The sequence below is a fragment of the Cynocephalus volans genome, chromosome 15 (assembly GCF_027409185.1).
Source record: "Cynocephalus volans isolate mCynVol1 chromosome 15, mCynVol1.pri, whole genome shotgun sequence".
NCBI classification, from domain to species: Eukaryota; Metazoa; Chordata; class Mammalia; order Dermoptera; family Cynocephalidae; genus Cynocephalus; species Cynocephalus volans.
Window position 1 is genome coordinate 2071062 of NC_084474.1, and position 22111 is coordinate 2093172.

Consider the following 22111-nt stretch of genomic DNA (forward strand, 5'->3'; position numbering starts at 1 on the left):
GAAATGGGATACAACAGTTTTTCTTACTTTCTTTCTTCCCCCACCCCCCCAACTACCAAATCATGGTTGACAACATTAATATTCTATCTTCTGCATTCTTACTCTTTTTCTTTATGCAGATTAACAATCTTTTTATTATTTTATTGAAATTTCCATGAATGTTCAAGGAAATGGGATACAACAGTTTTTCTTTCTTTCTTTAATCCCCCTACCACCCCAGCTTTCAAATCATGCTTGACACCATTAATATTCTATCTTCTGAATTCTTACTCTTTTTCTTTATGCACATTAACAATCTTTTTATTATTTTGTTGAAATTTCCATGAATGTTCAAGGAAATGGGATACAACAGTTTTTCTTTCTTTCTTTAATCCCCCTAACCCCCAGCTTTCAAATCATGCTTGACACCATTAATATTCTATCTTCTGCATTCTTACACTTTTTCTTAATGCACATTAACAATCTTTTTATTATTTTATTGAAATTTCCATGAATGTTCCAGGAAATGGGATACAACAGTTTTTCTTACTTTCTTTCTTCCCCCACACCCCCCAGCTTCCAAATCATGGTTGACAGCATTAATATTCTATCTTCTGCATTCTTAATCTTTTTCGTTATGCCGATTAACAATCTTTTCATGATTATAATGAAATTTCCATGAATGTTCCAGGAAATGGGATACAACAGTTTTTCTTACTTTCTTTCTTCCCCCACCCCCCCAAACTACCAAATCATGGTTGACAACATTAATATTCTATCTTCTTCATTCTTACTCTTTTTCTTTATGCAGATTAACAATCTTTTTATTATTTTATTGAAATTTCCATGAATGTTCAAGGAAATGGGATACAACAGTTTTTCTTTCTTCCTTTTGTCCCCCACCACCCCTAGCTTCCAAATCATGGTTGACACCATTAATATTCTATCGTCTACTTTCTTACACTTTTTCTCTATGCAGATTAACAATCTTTTTATTATTTTATTAAAATTTCCATGAATGTTCAAGGAAATGGGATACAACAGTTTTTCTTTCCTTCTTTTATCCCCCACCCCCCTAGCTTCCAAATCATGGTTGACAACATTAATATTCTATCTTCTGCATTCTTACTCTTTTTCTTTATGCAGATTAACTATCTTTTTACTATTTTATTAAAATTTCCATGAATGTTCAAGGAAATGGGATACAACAGTTTTTCTTTCTTTCTTTTATCCCCCACCCCCCTAGCTTCCAAATCATGGTTGACAACATTAATATTCTATCTTCTGCATTCTTACTCTTTTTCTTTATGCAGATTAACAATCTTTTTATTATTTTGTTGAAATTTCCATGAATGTTCAAGGAAATGGGATACAACAGTTTTTCTTACTTTCTTTATTCCCCCACCCCCCCCAGGTTCCAAATCATGGTTGACAACATTAATATTCTATCTTCTGCATTCTTACTCTTTTTCTTTATTCAGATTAACAATCTTTTTATTATTTTATTGAAATTCCCATGAATGTTCAAGGAAATGGGATACAGCAGTTTTTCTTTCTTTCTTTAATCCCCCACCACCCCAGCTTTCAAATCATGCTTGACACAATTAATATTCTATCTTCTTCATTCTTACTCTTTTTCTTTATGCAGATCAACAATCTTTTTATTATTTTATTGAAATTTCCATGAATGTTCAAGGAAATGGGATACAACAGTTTTTTTCTTTCTTTCATCCCCCACCCCCCCATCTTCCAAATCATGGTTGACAACATTAATATTGAATCTTCTGCATTCTTACACTTTTTCTTTATGCAGATTAACAATCTTTTTATTATTTTATTGAAATTTCCATGAATGTTCAAGGAAATGGGATACAACAGTTTTTCTTTCTTTCTTTTATCCCCCAGCACCCCGAGCTTCCAAATCATGCTTGACAACATTAATATACTATCTTCTGCATTCTTATTCTTTTCCTTTATGCAGATTAAAAATCTTTTTATTATTTTGTTGAAATTTCCATGAATGTTGCAGGAAATGGGATACAACAGTTTTTCTTTCTTTTTTTAATCCCCCACCCCCCCCGCTTTCTCATCATGGTTGATAACATTAATATTCTATCTTCTGCATTCTTACTCTTTTTCGTTATGCAGATTAACAATCTTTTTATGATTTTATTGAAATTTCCATGAATGTTCCAGGAAATGGGATACAACAGTTTTTCTTACTTTCTTTCTTCCCCCACCCCCCCAACTACCAAATCATGGTTGACAACATTAATATTCTATCTTCTGCATTCTTACTCTTTTTCTTTATGCAGATTAACAATCTTTTTATTATTTTGTTGAAATTTCCATGAATGTTCAAGGAAATGGGATACAACAGTTTTTTTCTTTCTTTCATCCCCCACCCCCCCATCTTCCAAATCATGGTTGACAACATTAATATTGAATCTTCTGCATTCTTACACTTTTTCTTTATGCAGATTAACAATCTTTTTATTATTTTATTGAAATTTCCATGAATGTTCAAGGAAATGGGATACAACAGTTTTTCTTTCTTTCTTTAATCCCCCTACCACCCCAGCTTTCAAATCATGCTTGACACCATTAATATTCTATCTTCAGAATTCTTACTCTTTTTCTTTATGCACATTAACAATCTTTTTATTATTTTGTTGAAATTTCCATGAATGTTCAAGGAAATGGGATACAACAGTTTTTCTTTCTTTCTTTAATCCCCCTAACCCCCAGCTTTCAAATCATGCTTGACACCATTAATATTCTATCTTCTGCATTCTTACACTTTTTCTTAATGCACATTAACAATCTTTTTATTATTTTATTGAAATTTCCATGAATGTTCCAGGAAATGGGATACAACAGTTTTTCTTACTTTCTTTCTTCCCCCACACCCCCCAGCTTCCAAATCATGGTTGACAGCATTAATATTCTATCTTCTGCATTCTTAATCTTTTTCGTTATGCCGATTAACAATCTTTTCATGATTATAATGAAATTTCCATGAATGTTCCAGGAAATGGGATACAACAGTTTTTCTTACTTTCTTTCTTCCCCCACCCCCCCCAACTAGCAAATCATGGTTGACAACATTAATATTCTATCTTCTGCATTCTTACTCTTTTTCTTTATGCAGATTAACAATCTTTTTATTATTTTATTGAAATTTCCATGAATGTTCAAGGAAATGGGATACAACAGTTTTTCTTTCTTCCTTTTGTCCCCCACCACCCCTAGCTTCCAAATCATGGTTGACACCATTAATATTCTATCGTCTACTTTCTTACACTTTTTCTCTATGCAGATTAACAATCTTTTTATTATTTTATTAAAATTTCCATGAATGTTCAAGGAAATGGGATACAACAGTTTTTCTTTCTTTCTTTTATCCCCCACCCCCCTAGCTTCCAAATCATGGTTGACAACATTAATATTCTATCTTCTGCATTCTTACTCTTTTTCTTTATGCAGATTAACTATCTTTTTACTATTTTATTAAAATTTCCATGAATGTTCAAGGAAATGGGATACAACAGTTTTTCTTTCTTTCTTTTATCCCCCACCCCCCTAGCTTCCAAATCATGGTTGACAACATTAATATTCTATCTTCTGCATTCTTACTCTTTTTCTTTATGCAGATTAACAATCTTTTTATTATTTTGTTGAAATTTCCATGAATGTTCAAGGAAATGGGATACAACAGTTTTTCTTACTTTCTTTATTCCCCCACCCCCCCCAGCTTCCAAATCATGGTTGACAACATTAATATTCTATCTTCTGCATTCTTACTCTTTTTCGTTATGCAGATTAACTATCTTTTCATGATTTTATTTAAATTTCCATGAATGTTAAAGGAAATGGGATACAGCAGTTCTACTTTCTTTCTTTTATCCCCCAACCCCTAGCTTCCAAATCATGGTTGACAACATTAATATTCTATCTTCTGTATTCTTACTCTTTTTCTTTATTCAGATTAACAATCTTTTAATTATTTTATTGAAATTTCCATGAATGTTCATGGAAATGGGATACAGCAGTTCTTCTTTCTTTCTTGAATCCCCCACTACCCCAGCTTTCACATCATGCTTGACACCATTAATATTCTATCTTCTGCATTCTTACTCTATTTCTTTATTCAGATTAACAATCTTTTTATTATTTTATTGAAATTCCCATGAATGTTCAAGGAAATGGGATACAGCAGTTTTTCTTTCTTTCTTTAATCCTCCACCACCCCAGCTTTCAAATCATGCTTGACACCATTAATATTCTATCTTCTGCATTCTTACTCCTTTTCTTTATGCAGATTAACAATCTTTTTATTATTTTATTGAAATTTCCATGAATGTTCAAGGAAATGGGATACAACAGTTTTTTTCTTTCTTTCATCCCCCACCCCCCCATCTTCCAAATCATGGTTGACAACATTAATATTCTATCTTCTGCATTCTAACTCTTTTTCTTCATGCAGATTAACAATCTTTTATTATTTTATTGAAAATTCCATGAATGTTCAGGGTAATGGGATACAACAGTTTTTCTTTCTTTCTTTTATCCCCCACCACCCCCCAGCTTCCAAATCATGGTTGGCAACATTAATATTGAATCTTCTGCATTCTTACACTTTTTCTTTATGCAGATTAACAATCTTTTTATTATTTTATTGAAATTTCCATGAATGTTCAAGGAAAAGGGATACAACAGTTTTTCTTTCTTTCTTTTATCCCCCACCACCCCCAGCTTCCAAATCATGATTGACAACATTAATATAATATCTTCTGCATTCTTATTTTTTCCTTTATGCAGATTAACAATCTTTTTATTATTTTGTTGTAATTTCCATGAATGTTGCAGGAAATGGGATACAACAGTTTTTCTTTCTTTTTTTAATCCCCCAACCCCCCCGCTTTCTCATCATGGTTGATAACATTAATATTCTATCTTCTGCATTCTTACTCTTTTTCGTTATGCAGATTAACAATCTTTTTATGATTTTATTGAAATTTCCATGAATGTTCCAGGAAATGGGATACAACAGTTTTTCTTTCTTTCTTTTATCCCCCACCCCCCCCAGCTTCCAAATCATGGTTGACAACATTAATATTCTATCTTCTGCATTCATACTCTTTTTCTTTATGCAGATTCACAATCTTTTTATTATTTTATTGATATTACCATGAATGTTCAAGGAAATGGGATACAACACTTTTTCTTTCTTTCTTTCATCCCCCGACACCCCCATCTTCCAAATCATGCTTGACAACATTAATATTGTATCTTCTGCATTCTTACTCTTTTTCTTTATGCAGATTAACAATCTTTTTATTATTTTGTTGAAATTTCCATGAAAGTTCAAGGAAATGGGATACAACTGTTTTTCTTACTTTCTTTCTTCCCCCAACCCCCCCAGCTTCCAAATCATGGTTGACCACATTAATATTCTATCTTCTGCATTCTTACTCTTTTTCTTTATGCAGATTCACAATCGTTTTATTATTTTATTTAAATTTCCATGAATGTTCAAGGAAATGGGATACAACTGTTTTTCTTACTTTCTTTCTTCCCCCAACCCCCCCAGCTTCCAAATCATGGTGGACAACATTAATATTCTATCTTCTGCATTCTTACTCTTTTTCTTTATGCAGATTCACAATCTTTTTATTATTTTATTGATATTACCATGAATGTTCAAGGAAATGGGATACAACAGTTTTTCTTTCTTTCTTTAATCCCCCTACCCCCGCAGCTTTCAAATCATGCTTGACACAATTAATATTCTATCTTCTGCATTCTTACTCTTTTTCTTTATGCACATTAACAATCTTTTTATTATTTTATTGAAATATCCATGAATGTTCCAGGAAATGGGATACAACAGTTTTTCTTACTTTCTTTCTTCCCCCACACCCCCCAGCTTCCAAATCATGCTTGACAGCATTAATATTCTATCTTCTGCATTCTTTATCTTTTTCGTTATGCCGATTAACAATTTTTCATGATTATAATGAAATTTCCATGAATGTTCCAGGAAATGGGATATAACAGTTTTTCTTACTTTCTTTCTTCCCCCACCCCCCCAACTACCAAATCATGGTTGACAACATTAATATTCTATCTTCTGCATTCTTACTCTTTTTCTTTATGCAGATTAACAATCTTTTTATTATTTTGTTGAAATTTCCATGAATGTTCAAGGAAATGGGGTACAACAGTTTTTCTTTCTTTCTTTATTCCCCCTACCACCCCAGCTTTCAAATCATGCTTGACACCATTAATATTCTATCTTCTGAATTCTTACTCTTTTTCTTTATGCACATTAACAATCTTTTTATTATTTTGTTGAAATTTCCATGAATGTTCAAGGAAATGGGATACAACAGTTTTTCTTTCTTTCTTTAATCCCCCTACACCCCCAGCTTTCAAATCATTCTTGACACCATTAATATTCTATCTTCTGCATTCTTACACTTTTTCTTAATGCACATTAACAATCTTTTTATTATTTTATTGAAATTTCCATGAATGTTCAAGGAAATGGGATACAACAGTTTTTCTTTCTTTCTTTAATCCCCCTACACCCCTACGTTCCAAATCATGGTTGACACCATTAATATTCTATCGTCTACTTTCTTACACTTTTTCTCTATGCCGATTAACAATCTTTTTATTATTTTATTAAAATTTCCATGATTGTTCAAGGAAATGGGATACAACAGTTTTTCTTTCTTTCTTTTATCCCCCACCCCCCCTAGATTCCAAATCATGGTTGACAACATTAATATTCTATCTTCTGCATTCTTACTCTTTTTCTTTATGCAGATTAACTATCTTTTTACTATTATATTGAAATTTCCATGAATGTTCAAGGAAATGGGATACAACAGTTTTTCTCTCTTTCTTTTATCCTCCACCCCCCAGCTTCCAAATCATATTTGACAACATTAATATTCTATCTTCTGCATTCTTACTCTTTTTCTTTATGCAGATTAACAATCTTTTTATTATTTTGTTGAAATTTCCATGAATGTTCAAGGAAATGGGATACAACAGTTTTTCTTACTTTCTTTATTCCCCCACCCCCCCCAGCTTCCAAATCATGGTTGACAACATTAATATTCTATCTTCTGCATTCTTACTCTTTTTCGTTATGCAGATTAACAATCTTTTCATGATTTTATTTAAATTTCCATGAATGTTAAAGGAAATGGGATACAAAAGTTTTTCTTTCTTTCGTTTATCCCCCACCCCCCTAGCTTCCAAATCATGGTTGACAACATTAATATTCTATCTTCTGCATTCTTACTCTTTTTCTTTATTCAGATTAACAATCTTTTTATTATTTTATTGAAATTCCCATGAATGTTCAAGGAAATGGGATACAGCAGTTTTTCTTTCTTTCTTTAATCCCCCACCACCCCAGCTTTCAAATCATGCTTGACACCATTAATATTCTATCTTCTGCATTCTTACTCTTTTTCTTTATGCAGATTAACAATCTTTTTATTATTTTATTGAAATTTCCATGAATGTTCAAGGAAATGGGATACAACAGTTTTTTTCTTTCTTTCATCCACACCCCCCCCATCTTCCAAATCATGGTTGACAACATTAATATTGAATCTTCTGCATTCTTACACTTTTTCTTTATGCAGATTAACAATCTTTTTATTATTTTATTGAAATTTCCATGAATGTTCAAGGAAATGGGATACAACAGTTTTTCTTTCTTTCTTTTATCCCCCAGCACCCCCAGCTTCCAAATCATGCTTGACAACATTAATATACTATCTTCTGCATTCTTATTCTTTTCCTTTATGCAGATTAACAATCTTTTTATTATTTTGTTTAAATTTCCATGAATGTTGCAGGAAATGGGATACAACAGTTTTTCTTTCTTTTTTTAATCCCCCACCCCCCCCCCCGCTTTCTCATCATGGTTGATAACATTAATATTCTATCTTCTGCATTCTCACTCTTTTTCGTTATGCCGATTAACAATTTTTCATGATTATAATGAAATTTCCATGAATGTTCCAGGAAATGGGATACAACAGTTTTTCTTACTTTCTTTCTTCCCCCACCCCCCCCAACTACCAAATCATGGTTGACAACATTAATATTCTATCTTCTGCATTCTTACTCTTTTTCTTTATGCAGATTAACAATCTTTTTATTATTTTGTTGAAATTTCCATGAATGTTCAAGGAAATGGGATACAACAGTTTATCTTTCTTTCTTTAATCCCCCTACCACCCCAGCTTTCAAATCATGCTTGACACCATTAATATTCTATCTTCTGAATTCTTACTCTTTTTCTTTATGCACATTAACAATCTTTTTATTATTTTGTTGAAATTTCCATGAATGTTCAAGGAAATGGGATACAACAGTTTTTCTTTCTTTCTTTAATCCCCCTACCCCCCCAGCTTTCAAATCATGCTTGACACCATTAATATTCTATCTTCTGCATTCTTACACTTTTTCTTAATGCACATTAACAATCTTTTTATTATTTTATTGAAATTTCCATGAATGTTCCAGGAAATGGGATACAACAGTTTTTCTTACTTTCTTTCTTCCCCCACACCCCCCAGCTTCCAAATCATGGTTGACAGCATTAATATTCTATCTTCTGCATTCTTAATCTTTTTCGTTATGCCGATTAACAATCTTTTCATGATTATAATGAAATTTCCATGAATGTTCCAGGAAATGGGATACAACAGTTTTTCTTACTTTCTTTCTTCCCCCACCCCCCCCAACTACCAAATCATGGTTGACAACATTAATATTCTATCTTCTGCATTCTTACTCTTTTTCTTTATGCAGATTAACAATCTTTTTATTATTTTATTGAAATTTCCATGAATGTTCAAGGAAATGGGATACAACAGTTTTTCTTTCTTCCTTTTGTCCCCCACCACCCCTAGCTTCCAAATCATGGTTGACACCATTAATATTCTATCGTCTACTTTCTTACACTTTTTCTCTATGCAGATTAACAATCTTTTTATTATTTTATTAAAATTTCCATGAAAGTTCAAGGAAATGGGATACAACAGTTTTTCTTTCTTTCTTTTATCCCCCACCCCCCTAGCTTCCAAATCATGGTTGACAACATTAATATTCTATCTTCTGCATTCTTACTCTTTTTCTTTATGCAGATTAACTATCTTTTTACTATTTTATTAAAATTTCCATGAATGTTCAAGGAAATGGGATACAACAGTTTTTCTTTCTTTCTTTTATCCCCCACCCCCCTAGCTTCCAAATCATGGTTGACAACATTAATATTCTATCTTCTGCATTCTTACTCTTTTTCTTTATGCAGATTAACAATCTTTTTATTATTTTGTTGAAATTTCCATGAATGTTCAAGGAAATGGGATACAACAGTTTTTCTTACTTTCTTTATTCCCCCACCCCCCCCAGCTTCCAAATCATGGTTGACAACATTAATATTCTATCTTCTGCATTCTTACTCTTTTTCGTTATGCAGATTAACTATCTTTTCATGATTTTATTTAAATTTCCATGAACGTTAAAGGAAATGGGATACAGCAGTTCTACTTTCTTTCTTTTATCCCCCAACCCCTAGCTTCCAAATCATGGTTGACAACATTAATATTCTATCTTCTGTATTCTTACTCTTTTTCTTTATTCAGATTAACAATCTTTTAATTATTTTATTGAAATTTCCATGAATGTTCATGGAAATGGGATACAGCAGTTCTTCTTTCTTTCTTGAATCCCCCACTACCCCAGCTTTCACATCATGCTTGACACCATTAATATTCTATCTTCTGCATTCTTACTCTATTTCTTTATTCAGATTAACAATCTTTTTATTATTTTATTGAAATTCCCATGAATGTTCAAGGAAATGGGATACAGCAGTTTTTCTTTCTTTCTTTAATCCTCCACCACCCCAGCTTTCAAATCATGCTTGACACCATTAATATTATATCTTCTGCATTCTTACTCCTTTTCTTTATGCAGATTAACAATCTTTTTATTATTTTATTGAAATTTCCATGAATGTTCAAGGAAATGGGATACAACAGTTTTTTTCTTTCTTTCATCCCCCACCCCCCCATCTTCCAAATCATGGTTGACAACATTAATATTCTATCTTCTGCATTCTAACTCTTTTTCTTCATGCAGATTAACAATCTTTTATTATTTTATTGAAATTTCCATGAATGTTCAGGGTAATGGGATACAACAGTTTTTCTTTCTTTCTTTTATCCCCCACCACCCCCCAGCTTCCAAATCATGGTTGGCAACATTAATATTGAATCTTCTGCATTCTTACACTTTTTCTTTATGCAGATTAACAATCTTTTTATTATTTTATTGAAATTTCCATGAATGTTCAAGGAAATGGGATACAACAGTTTTTCTTTCTTTCTTTTATCCCCCACCACCCCCAGCTTCCAAATCATGATTGACAACATTAATATAATATCTTCTGCATTCTTATTCTTTTCCTTTATGCAGATTAACAATCTTTTTATTATTTTGTTGTAATTTCCATGAATGTTGCAGGAAATGGGATACAACAGTTTTTCTTTCTTTTTTTAATCCCCCAACCCCCCCGCTTTCTCATCATGGTTGATAACATTAATATTCTATCTTCTGCATTCTTACTCTTTTTCGTTATGCAGATTAACAATCTTTTTATGATTTTATTGAAATTTCCATGAATGTTCCAGGAAATGGGATACAACAGTTTTTCTTACTTTCTTTATTCCCCCACCCCCCCCAGCTTCCAAATCATGGTTGACAACATTAATATTCTATCTTCTGCATTCTTACTCTTTTTCGTTATGCAGATTAACAATCTTTTCATGATTTTATTTAAATTTCCATGAATGTTAAAGGAAATGGGATACAAAAGTTTTTCTTTCTTTCGTTTATCCCCCACCCCCCTAGCTTCCAAATCATGGTTGACAACATTAATATTCTATCTTCTGCATTCTTACTCTTTTTCTTTATTCAGATTAACAATCTTTTTATTATTTTATTGAAATTCCCATGAATGTTCAAGGAAATGGGATACAGCAGTTTTTCTTTCTTTCTTTAATCCCCCACCACCCCAGCTTTCAAATCATGCTTGACACCATTAATATTCTATCTTCTGCATTCTTACTCTTTTTCTTTATGCAGATTAACAATCTTTTTATTATTTTATTGAAATTTCCATGAATGTTCAAGGAAATGGGATACAACAGTTTTTTTCTTTCTTTCATCCACACCCCCCCCATCTTCCAAATCATGGTTGACAACATTAATATTGAATCTTCTGCATTCTTACACTTTTTCTTTATGCAGATTAACAATCTTTTTATTATTTTATTGAAATTTCCATGAATGTTCAAGGAAATGGGATACAACAGTTTTTCTTTCTTTCTTTTATCCCCCAGCACCCCCAGCTTCCAAATCATGCTTGACAACATTAATATACTATCTTCTGCATTCTTATTCTTTTCCTTTATGCAGATTAACAATCTTTTTATTATTTTGTTTAAATTTCCATGAATGTTGCAGGAAATGGGATACAACAGTTTTTCTTTCTTTTTTTAATCCCCCACCCCCCCCCCGCTTTCTCATCATGGTTGATAACATTAATATTCTATCTTCTGCATTCTCACTCTTTTTCGTTATGCAGATTAACAATCTTTTTATGATTTTATTGAAATTTCCATGAATGTTCCAGGAAATGGGATACAACAGTTTTTCTTTCTTTCTTTTATCCCCCACCCCCCCCAGCTTCCAAATCATGGTTGACAACATTAATATTCTATCTTCTGCATTCTTACTCTTTTTCTTTATGCAGATTCACAATCTTTTTATTATTTTATTGATATTACCATGAATGTTCAAGGAAATGGGATACAACACTTTTTCTTTCTTTCTTTCATCCCCCGACACCCCCATCTTCCAAATCATGCTTGACAACATTAATATTGTATCTTCTGCATTCTTACTCTTTTTCTTTATGCACATTAACAATCTTTTTATTATTTTGTTGAAATTTCCATGAAAGTTCAAGGAAATGGGATACAACTGTTTTTCTTACTTTCTTTCTTCCCCCAATCCCCCCAGCTTCCAAATCATGGTTGACAACATTAATATTCTATCTTCTCAATTCTTACTCTTTTTCTTTATGCAGATTCACAATCGTTTTACTATTTTATTTAAATTTCCATGAATGTTAAAGGAAATGGGATACAACAGTTTTTCTTTCTTTCTTTTATCCCCCACGCCCCCCAGCTTACAAATCATGGTTGACTACATTAATGTTCTATCTTCTGCATTCTTACACTTTTTCTTTATGCAGATTAACAATCTTTTTATTATTTTATTGAAATTTCCATGAATGCTCAAGGAAATGGGATACAACAGTTTTTCTTTCTTTCTTTTATCCCCCACCCCCCCCCCCAGCTTCCAAATCATGGTTGACAACATTAATATTCTATCTTCTGCATTCTTACTCTTTTTCTTTATGCAGATTCACAATCTTTTTATTATTTTATTGATATTACCATGAATGTTCAAGGAAATGGGATACAACACTTTTTCTTTCTTTCTTTCTTCCCCCGACACCCCGATCTTCCAAATCCTGCTTGACAACATTAATATTGTATCTTCTGCATTCTTACTCTTTTTCCTTATGCAGATTAACAATCTTTTTATTATTTTGTTGAAATTTCCATGAAAGTTCCAGGAAATGGGATACAACAGTTTTTCTTACTTTCTTAATTCCCCCACCCCCCCCAGCTTCCAAATCATGGTTGACAACATTAATATTCTATCTTCTGCATTCTTACTCTTTTTCGTTATGCAGATTAACAATCTTTTCATGATTTTATTTAAATTTCCATGAATGTTAAAGGAAATGGGATACAGCAGTTCTTCTTTCTTTCTTTTATCCCCCAACCCCTAGCTTCCAAATCATGGTTGACAACATTAATACACTATCTTCTGTATTCTTACTCTTTTTCTTTATTCAGATTAACAATCTTTTAATTATTTTATTGAAATTTCCATGAATGTTCATGGAAATGGGATACAGCAGTTCTTCTTTCTTTCTTTAATCCCCCACTACCCCAGCTTTCACATCATGCTTGACACCATTAATATTCTATCTTCTGCATTCTTACTCTATTTCTTTATTCAGATTAAAAATCTTTTTATTATTTTATTGAAATTTCCATGAATGTTCAAGGAAATGGGATACAACAGTTTTTTTCTTTCTTTCATCCCCCACCCCCCCATCTTCCAAATCATGGTTGACAACATTAATATTCTATCTTCTGCATTCTAACTCTTTTTCTTTATGCAGATTAACAATCTTTTATTATTTTATTGAAATTTCCATGAATGTTCAGGGAAATGGGATACAACAGTTTTTCTTTCTTTCTTTTATCCCCCACCACCCCCCAGCTTCCAAATCATGGTTGACAACATTAATATTGAATCTTCTGCATTCTTACACTTTTTCTTTATGCAGATTAACAATCTTTTTATTATTTTATTGAAATTTCCATGAATGTTCAAGGAAATGGGATACAACAGTTTTTCTTACTTTCTTTTATCCCCCACCACCCCCAGCTTCCAAATCATGCTTGACAACATTAATATACTATCTTCTGCATTCTTACTCTTTTTCTTTATGCAGATTCACAATCTTTTTATTATTTTATTGATATTACCATGAATGTTCAAGGAAATGGGATACAACAGTTTTTCTTTCTTTCTTTAATCCCCCTACCCCCGCAGCTTTCAAATCATGCTTGACACCATTAATATTCTATCTTCTGCATTCTTACTCTTTTTCTTTATGCACATTAACAATCTTTTTATTATTTTATTGAAATATCCATGAATGTTCCAGGAAATGGGATACAACAGTTTTTCTTACTTTCTTTCTTCCCCCACACCCCCCAGCTTCCAAATCATGCTTGACAGCATTAATATTCTATCTTCTGCATTCTTAATCTTTTTCGTTATGCCGATTAACAATTTTTCATGATTATAATGAAATTTCCATGAATGTTCCAGGAAATGGGATGCAACAGTTTTTCTTACTTTCTTTCTTCCCCCACCCCCCCAACTACCAAATCATGGTTGACAACATTAATATTCTATCTTCTGCATTCTTACTCTTTTTCTTTATGCAGATTAACAATCTTTTTATTATTTTGTTGAAATTTCCATGAATGTTCAAGGAAATGGGATACAACAGTTTTTCTTTCTTTCTTTAATCCCCCTACCACCCCAGCTTTCAAATCATGCTTGACACCATTAATATTCTATCTTCTGAATTCTTACTCTTTTTCTTTATGCACATTAACAATCTTTTTATTATTTTGTTGAAATTTCCATGAATGTTCAAGGAAATGGGATACAAAAGTTTTTCTTTCTTTCTTTAATCCACCTACACCCCCAGCTTTCAAATCATTCTTGACACCATTAATATTCTATCTTCTGCATTCTTACACTTTTTCTTAATGCACATTAACAATCTTTTTATTATTTTATTGAAATTTCCATGAATGTTCCAGGAAATGGGATACAACAGTTTTTCTTACTTTCTTTCTTCCCCCACACCCCCCAGCTTCCAAATCATGGTTGACAGCATTAATATTCTATCTTCTGCATTCTTAATCTTTTTCGTTATGCCGATTAACAATCTTTTCATGATTATAATGAAATTTCCATGAATGTTCCAGGAAATGGGATACAACAGTTTTTCTTACTTTCTTTCTTCCCCCACCCCCCCCAACTACCAAATCATGGTTGACAACATTAATATTCTATCTTCTGCATTCTTACTCTTTTTCTTTATGCAGATTAACAATCTTTTTATTATTTTATTGAAATTTCCATGAATGTTCAAGGAAATGGGATACAACAGTTTTTCTTTCTTCCTTTTGTCCCCCACCACCCCTAGCTTCCAAATCATGGTTGACACCATTAATATTCTATCGTCTACTTTCTTACACTTTTTCTCTATGCAGATTAACAATCTTTTTATTATTTTATTAAAATTTCCATGAATGTTCAAGGAAATGGGATACAACAGTTTTTCTTTCTTTCTTTTATCCCCCACCCCCCTAGCTTCCAAATCATGGTTGACAACATTAATATTCTATCTTCTGCATTCTTACTCTTTTTCTTTATGCAGATTAACTATCTTTTTACTATTTTATTAAAATTTCCATGAATGTTCAAGGAAATGGGATACAACAGTTTTTCTTTCTTTCTTTTATCCCCCACCCCCCTAGCTTCCAAATCATGGTTGACAACATTAATATTCTATCTTCTGCATTCTTACTCTTTTTCTTTATGCAGATTAACAATCTTTTTATTATTTTGTTGAAATTTCCATGAATGTTCAAGGAAATGGGATACAACAGTTTTTCTTACTTTCTTTATTCCCCCACCCCCCCCAGCTTCCAAATCATGGTTGACAACATTAATATTCTATCTTCTGCATTCTTACTCTTTTTCGTTATGCAGATTAACTATCTTTTCATGATTTTATTTAAATTTCCATGAATGTTAAAGGAAATGGGATACAGCAGTTCTACTTTCTTTCTTTTATCCCCCAACCCCTAGCTTCCAAATCATGGTTGACAACATTAATATTCTATCTTCTGTATTCTTACTCTTTTTCTTTATTCAGATTAACAATCTTTTAATTATTTTATTGAAATTTCCATGAATGTTCATGGAAATGGGATACAGCAGTTCTTCTTTCTTTCTTGAATCCCCCACTACCCCAGCTTTCACATCATGCTTGACACCATTAATATTCTATCTTCTGCATTCTTACTCTATTTCTTTATTCAGATTAACAATCTTTTTATTATTTTATTGAAATTCCCATGAATGTTCAAGGAAATGGGATACAGCAGTTTTTCTTTCTTTCTTTAATCCTCCACCACCCCAGCTTTCAAATCATGCTTGACACCATTAATATTATATCTTCTGCATTCTTACTCCTTTTCTTTATGCAGATTAACAATCTTTTTATTATTTTATTGAAATTTCCATGAATGTTCAAGGAAATGGGATACAACAGTTTTTTTCTTTCTTTCATCCCCCACCCCCCCATCTTCCAAATCATGGTTGACAACATTAATATTCTATCTTCTGCATTCTAACTCTTTTTCTTCATGCAGATTAACAATCTTTTATTATTTTATTGAAAATTCCATGAATGTTCAGGGTAATATGATACAACAGTTTTTCTTTCTTTCTTTTATCCCCCACCACCCCCCAGCTTCCAAATCATGGTTGGCAACATTAATATTGAATCTTCTGCATTCTTACACTTTTTCTTTATGCAGATTAACAATCTTTTTATTATTTTATTGAAATTTCCATGAATGTTCAAGGAAATGGGATACAACAGTTTTTCTTTCTTTCTTTTATCCCCCACCACCCCCAGCTTCCAAATCATGATTGACAACATTAATATAATATCTTCTGCATTCTTATTCTTTTCCTTTATGCAGATTAACAATCTTTTTATTATTTTGTTGTAATTTCCATGAATGTTGCAGGAAATGGGATACAACAGTTTTTCTTTCTTTTTTTAATCCCCCAACCCCCCCGCTTTCTCATCATGGTTGATAACATTAATATTCTATCTTCTGCATTCTTACTCTTTTTCGTTATGCAAATTAACAATCTTTTTATGATTTTATTGAAATTTCCATGAATGTTCCAGGAAATGGGATACAACAGTTTTTCTTTCTTTCTTTTATCCCCCACCCCCCCCAGCTTCCAAATCATGGTTGACAACATTAATATTCTATCTTCTGCATTCATACTCTTTTTCTTTATGCAGATTCACAATCTTTTTATTATTTTATTGATATTACCATGAATGTTCAAGGAAATGGGATACAACACTTTTTCTTTCTTTCTTTCATCCCCCGACACCCCCATCTTCCAAATCATGCTTGACAACATTAATATTGTATCTTCTGCATTCTTACTCTTTTTCTTTATGCAGATTAACAATCTTTTTATTATTTTGTTGAAATTTCCATGAAAGTTCAAGGAAATGGGATACAACTGTTTTTCTTACTTTCTTTCTTCCCCCAACCCCCCCAGCTTCCAAATCATGGTTGACAACATTAATATTCTATCTTCTGCATTCTTACTCTTTTTCTTTATGCAGATTCACAATCGTTTTATTATTTTATTTAAATTTCCATGAATGTTCAAGGAAATGGGATACAACTGTTTTTCTTACTTTCTTTCTTCCCCCAACCCCCCCAGCTTCCAAATCATGGTGGACAACATTAATATTCTATCTTCTGCATTCTTACTCTTTTTCTTTATGCAGATTCACAATCTTTTTATTATTTTATTGATATTACCATGAATGTTCAAGGAAATGGGATACAACAGTTTTTCTTTCTTTCTTTAATCCCCCTAACACCCCAGCTTTCAAATCATGCTTGACACCATTAATATTCTATCTTCTGAATTCTTACTCTTTTTCTTTATGCACATTAACAATCTTTTTATTATTTTGTTGAAATTTCCATGAATGTTCAAGGAAATGGGATACAAAAGTTTTTCTTTCTTTCTTTAATCCACCTACACCCCCAGCTTTCAAATCATTCTTGACACCATTAATATTCTATCTTCTGCATTCTTACACTTTTTCTTAATGCACATTAACAATCTTTTTATTATTTTATTGAAATTTCCATGAATGTTCCAGGAAATGGGATACAACAGTTTTTCTTACTTTCTTTCTTCCCCCACACCCCCCAGCTTCCAAATCATGGTTGACAGCATTAATATTCTATCTTCTGCATTCTTAATCTTTTTCGTTATGCCGATTAACAATCTTTTCATGATTATAATGAAATTTCCATGAATGTTCCAGGAAATGGGATACAACAGTTTTTCTTACTTTCTTTCTTCCCCCACCCCCCCCAACTACCAAATCATGGTTGACAACATTAATATTCTATCTTCTGCATTCTTACTCTTTTTCTTTATGCAGATTAACAATCTTTTTATTATTTTATTGAAATTTCCATGAATGTTCAAGGAAATGGGATACAACAGTTTTTCTTTCTTCCTTTTGTCCCCCACCACCCCTAGCTTCCAAATCATGGTTGACACCATTAATATTCTATCGTCTACTTTCTTACACTTTTTCTCTATGCAGATTAACAATCTTTTTATTATTTTATTAAAATTTCCATGAATGTTCAAGGAAATGGGATACAACAGTTTTTCTTTCTTTCTTTTATCCCCCACCCCCCTAGCTTCCAAATCATGGTTGACAACATTAATATTCTATCTTCTGCATTCTTACTCTTTTTCTTTATGCAGATTAACTATCTTTTTACTATTTTATTAAAATTTCCATGAATGTTCAAGGAAATGGGATACAACAGTTTTTCTTTCTTTCTTTTATCCCCCACCCCCCTAGCTTCCAAATCATGGTTGACAACATTAATATTCTATCTTCTGCATTCTTACTCTTTTTCTTTATGCAGATTAACAATCTTTTTATTATTTTGTTGAAATTTCCATGAATGTTCAAGGAAATGGGATACAACAGTTTTTCTTACTTTCTTTATTCCCCCACCCCCCCCAGCTTCCAAATCATGGTTGACAACATTAATATTCTATCTTCTGCATTCTTACTCTTTTTCGTTATGCAGATTAACTATCTTTTCATGATTTTATTTAAATTTCCATGAATGTTAAAGGAAATGGGATACAGCAGTTCTACTTTCTTTCTTTTATCCCCCAACCCCTAGCTTCCAAATCATGGTTGACAACATTAATATTCTATCTTCTGTATTCTTACTCTTTTTCTTTATTCAGATTAACAATCTTTTAATTATTTTATTGAAATTTCCATGAATGTTCATGGAAATGGGATACAGCAGTTCTTCTTTCTTTCTTGAATCCCCCACTACCCCAGCTTTCACATCATGCTTGACACCATTAATATTCTATCTTCTGCATTCTTACTCTATTTCTTTATTCAGATTAACAATCTTTTTATTATTTTATTGAAATTCCCATGAATGTTCAAGGAAATGGGATACAGCAGTTTTTCTTTCTTTCTTTAATCCTCCACCACCCCAGCTTTCAAATCATGCTTGACACCATTAATATTCTATCTTCTGCATTCTTACTCCTTTTCTTTATGCAGATTAACAATCTTTTTATTATTTTATTGAAATTTCCATGAATGTTCAAGGAAATGGGATACAACAGTTTTTTTCTTTCTTTCATCCCCCACCCCCCCATCTTCCAAATCATGGTTGACAACATTAATATTCTATCTTCTGCATTCTAACTCTTTTTCTTCATGCAGATTAACAATCTTTTATTATTTTATTGAAAATTCCATGAATGTTCAGGGTAATGGGATACAACAGTTTTTCTTTCTTTCTTTTATCCCCCACCACCCCCCAGCTTCCAAATCATGGTTGGCAACATTAATATTGAATCTTCTGCATTCTTACACTTTTTCTTTATGCAGATTAACAATCTTTTTATTATTTTATTGAAATTTCCATGAATGTTCAAGGAAATGGGATACAACAGTTTTTCTTTCTTTCTTTTATCCCCCACCACCCCCAGCTTCCAAATCATGATTGACAACATTAATATAATATCTTCTGCATTCTTATTCTTTTCCTTTATGCAGATTAACAATCTTTTTATTATTTTGTTGTAATTTCCATGAATGTTGCAGGAAATGGGATACAACAGTTTTTCTTTCTTTTTTTAATCCCCCAACCCCCCCGCTTTCTCATCATGGTTGATAACATTAATATTCTATCTTCTGCATTCTTACTCTTTTTCGTTATGCAGATTAACAATCTTTTTATGATTTTATTGAAATTTCCATGAATGTTCCAGGAAATGGGATACAACAGTTTTTCTTTCTTTCTTTTATCCCCCACCCCCCCCAGCTTCCAAATCATGGTTGACAACATTAATATTCTATCTTCTGCATTCATACTCTTTTTCTTTATGCAGATTCACAATCTTTTTATTATTTTATTGATATTACCATGAATGTTCAAGGAAATGGGATACAACACTTTTTCTTTCTTTCTTTCATCCCCCGACACCCCCATCTTCCAAATCATGCTTGACAACATTAATATTGTATCTTCTGCATTCTTACTCTTTTTCTTTATGCAGATTAACAATCTTTTTATTATTTTGTTGAAATTTCCATGAAAGTTCAAGGAAATGGGATACAACTGTTTTTCTTACTTTCTTTCTTCCCCCAACCCCCCCAGCTTCCAAATCATGGTTGACAACATTAATATTCTATCTTCTGCATTCTTACTCTTTTTCTTTATGCAGATTCACAATCGTTTTATTATTTTATTTAAATTTCCATGAATGTTCAAGGAAATGGGATACAACAGTTTTTCTTACTTTCTTTCTTCCCCCACACCCCCCAGCTTCCAAATCATGGTTGACAGCATTAATATTCTATCTTCTGCATTCTTAATCTTTTTCGTTATGCCGATTAACAATCTTTTCATGATTATAATGAAATTTCCATGAATGTTCCAGGAAATGGGATACAACAGTTTTTCTTACTTTCTTTCTTCCCCCACCCCCCCCAACTACCAAATCATGGTTGACAACATTAATATTCTATCTTCTGCATTCTTACTCTTTTTCTTTATGCAGATTAACAATCTTTTTATTATTTTATTGAAATTTCCATGAATGTTCAAGGAAATGGGATACAACAGTTTTTCTTTCTTCCTTTTGTCCCCCACCACCCCTAGCTTCCAAATCATGGTTGACACCATTAATATTCTATCGTCTACTTTCTTACACTTTTTCTCTATGCAGATTAACAATCTTTTTATTATTTTATTAAAATTTCCATGAATGTTCAAGGAAATGGGATACAACAGTTTTTCTTTCTTTCTTTTATCCCCCACCCCCCTAGCTTCCAAATCATGGTTGACAACATTAATATTCTATCTTCTGCATTCTTACTCTTTTTCTTTATGCAGATTAACTATCTTTTTACTATTTTATTAAAATTTCCATGAATGTTCAAGGAAATGGGATACAACAGTTTTTCTTTCTTTCTTTTATCCCCCACCCCCCTAGCTTCCAAATCATGGTTGACAACATTAATATTCTATCTTCTGCATTCTTACTCTTTTTCTTTATGCAGATTAACAATCTTTTTATTATTTTGTTGAAATTTCCATGAATGTTCAAGGAAATGGGATACAACAGTTTTTCTTACTTTCTTTATTCCCCCACCCCCCCCAGCTTCCAAATCATGGTTGACAACATTAATATTCTATCTTCTGCATTCTTACTCTTTTTCGTTATGCAGATTAACTATCTTTTCATGATTTTATTTAAATTTCCATGAATGTTAAAGGAAATGGGATACAGCAGTTCTACTTTCTTTCTTTTATCCCCCAACCCCTAGCTTCCAAATCATGGTTGACAACATTAATATTCTATCTTCTGTATTCTTACTCTTTTTCTTTATTCAGATTAACAATCTTTTAATTATTTTATTGAAATTTCCATGAATGTTCATGGAAATGGGATACAGCAGTTCTTCTTTCTTTCTTGAATCCCCCACTACCCCAGCTTTCACATCATGCTTGACACCATTAATATTCTATCTTCTGCATTCTTACTCTATTTCTTTATTCAGATTAACAATCTTTTTATTATTTTATTGAAATTCCCATGAATGTTCAAGGAAATGGGATACAGCAGTTTTTCTTTCTTTCTTTAATCCTCCACCACCCCAGCTTTCAAATCATGCTTGACACCATTAATATTATATCTTCTGCATTCTTACTCCTTTTCTTTATGCAGATTAACAATCTTTTTATTATTTTATTGAAATTTCCATGAATGTTCAAGGAAATGGGATACAACAGTTTTTTTCTTTCTTTCATCCCCCACCCCCCCATCTTCCAAATCATGGTTGACAACATTAATATTCTATCTTCTGCATTCTAACTCTTTTTCTTCATGCAGATTAACAATCTTTTATTATTTTATTGAAAATTCCATGAATGTTCAGGGTAATGGGATACAACAG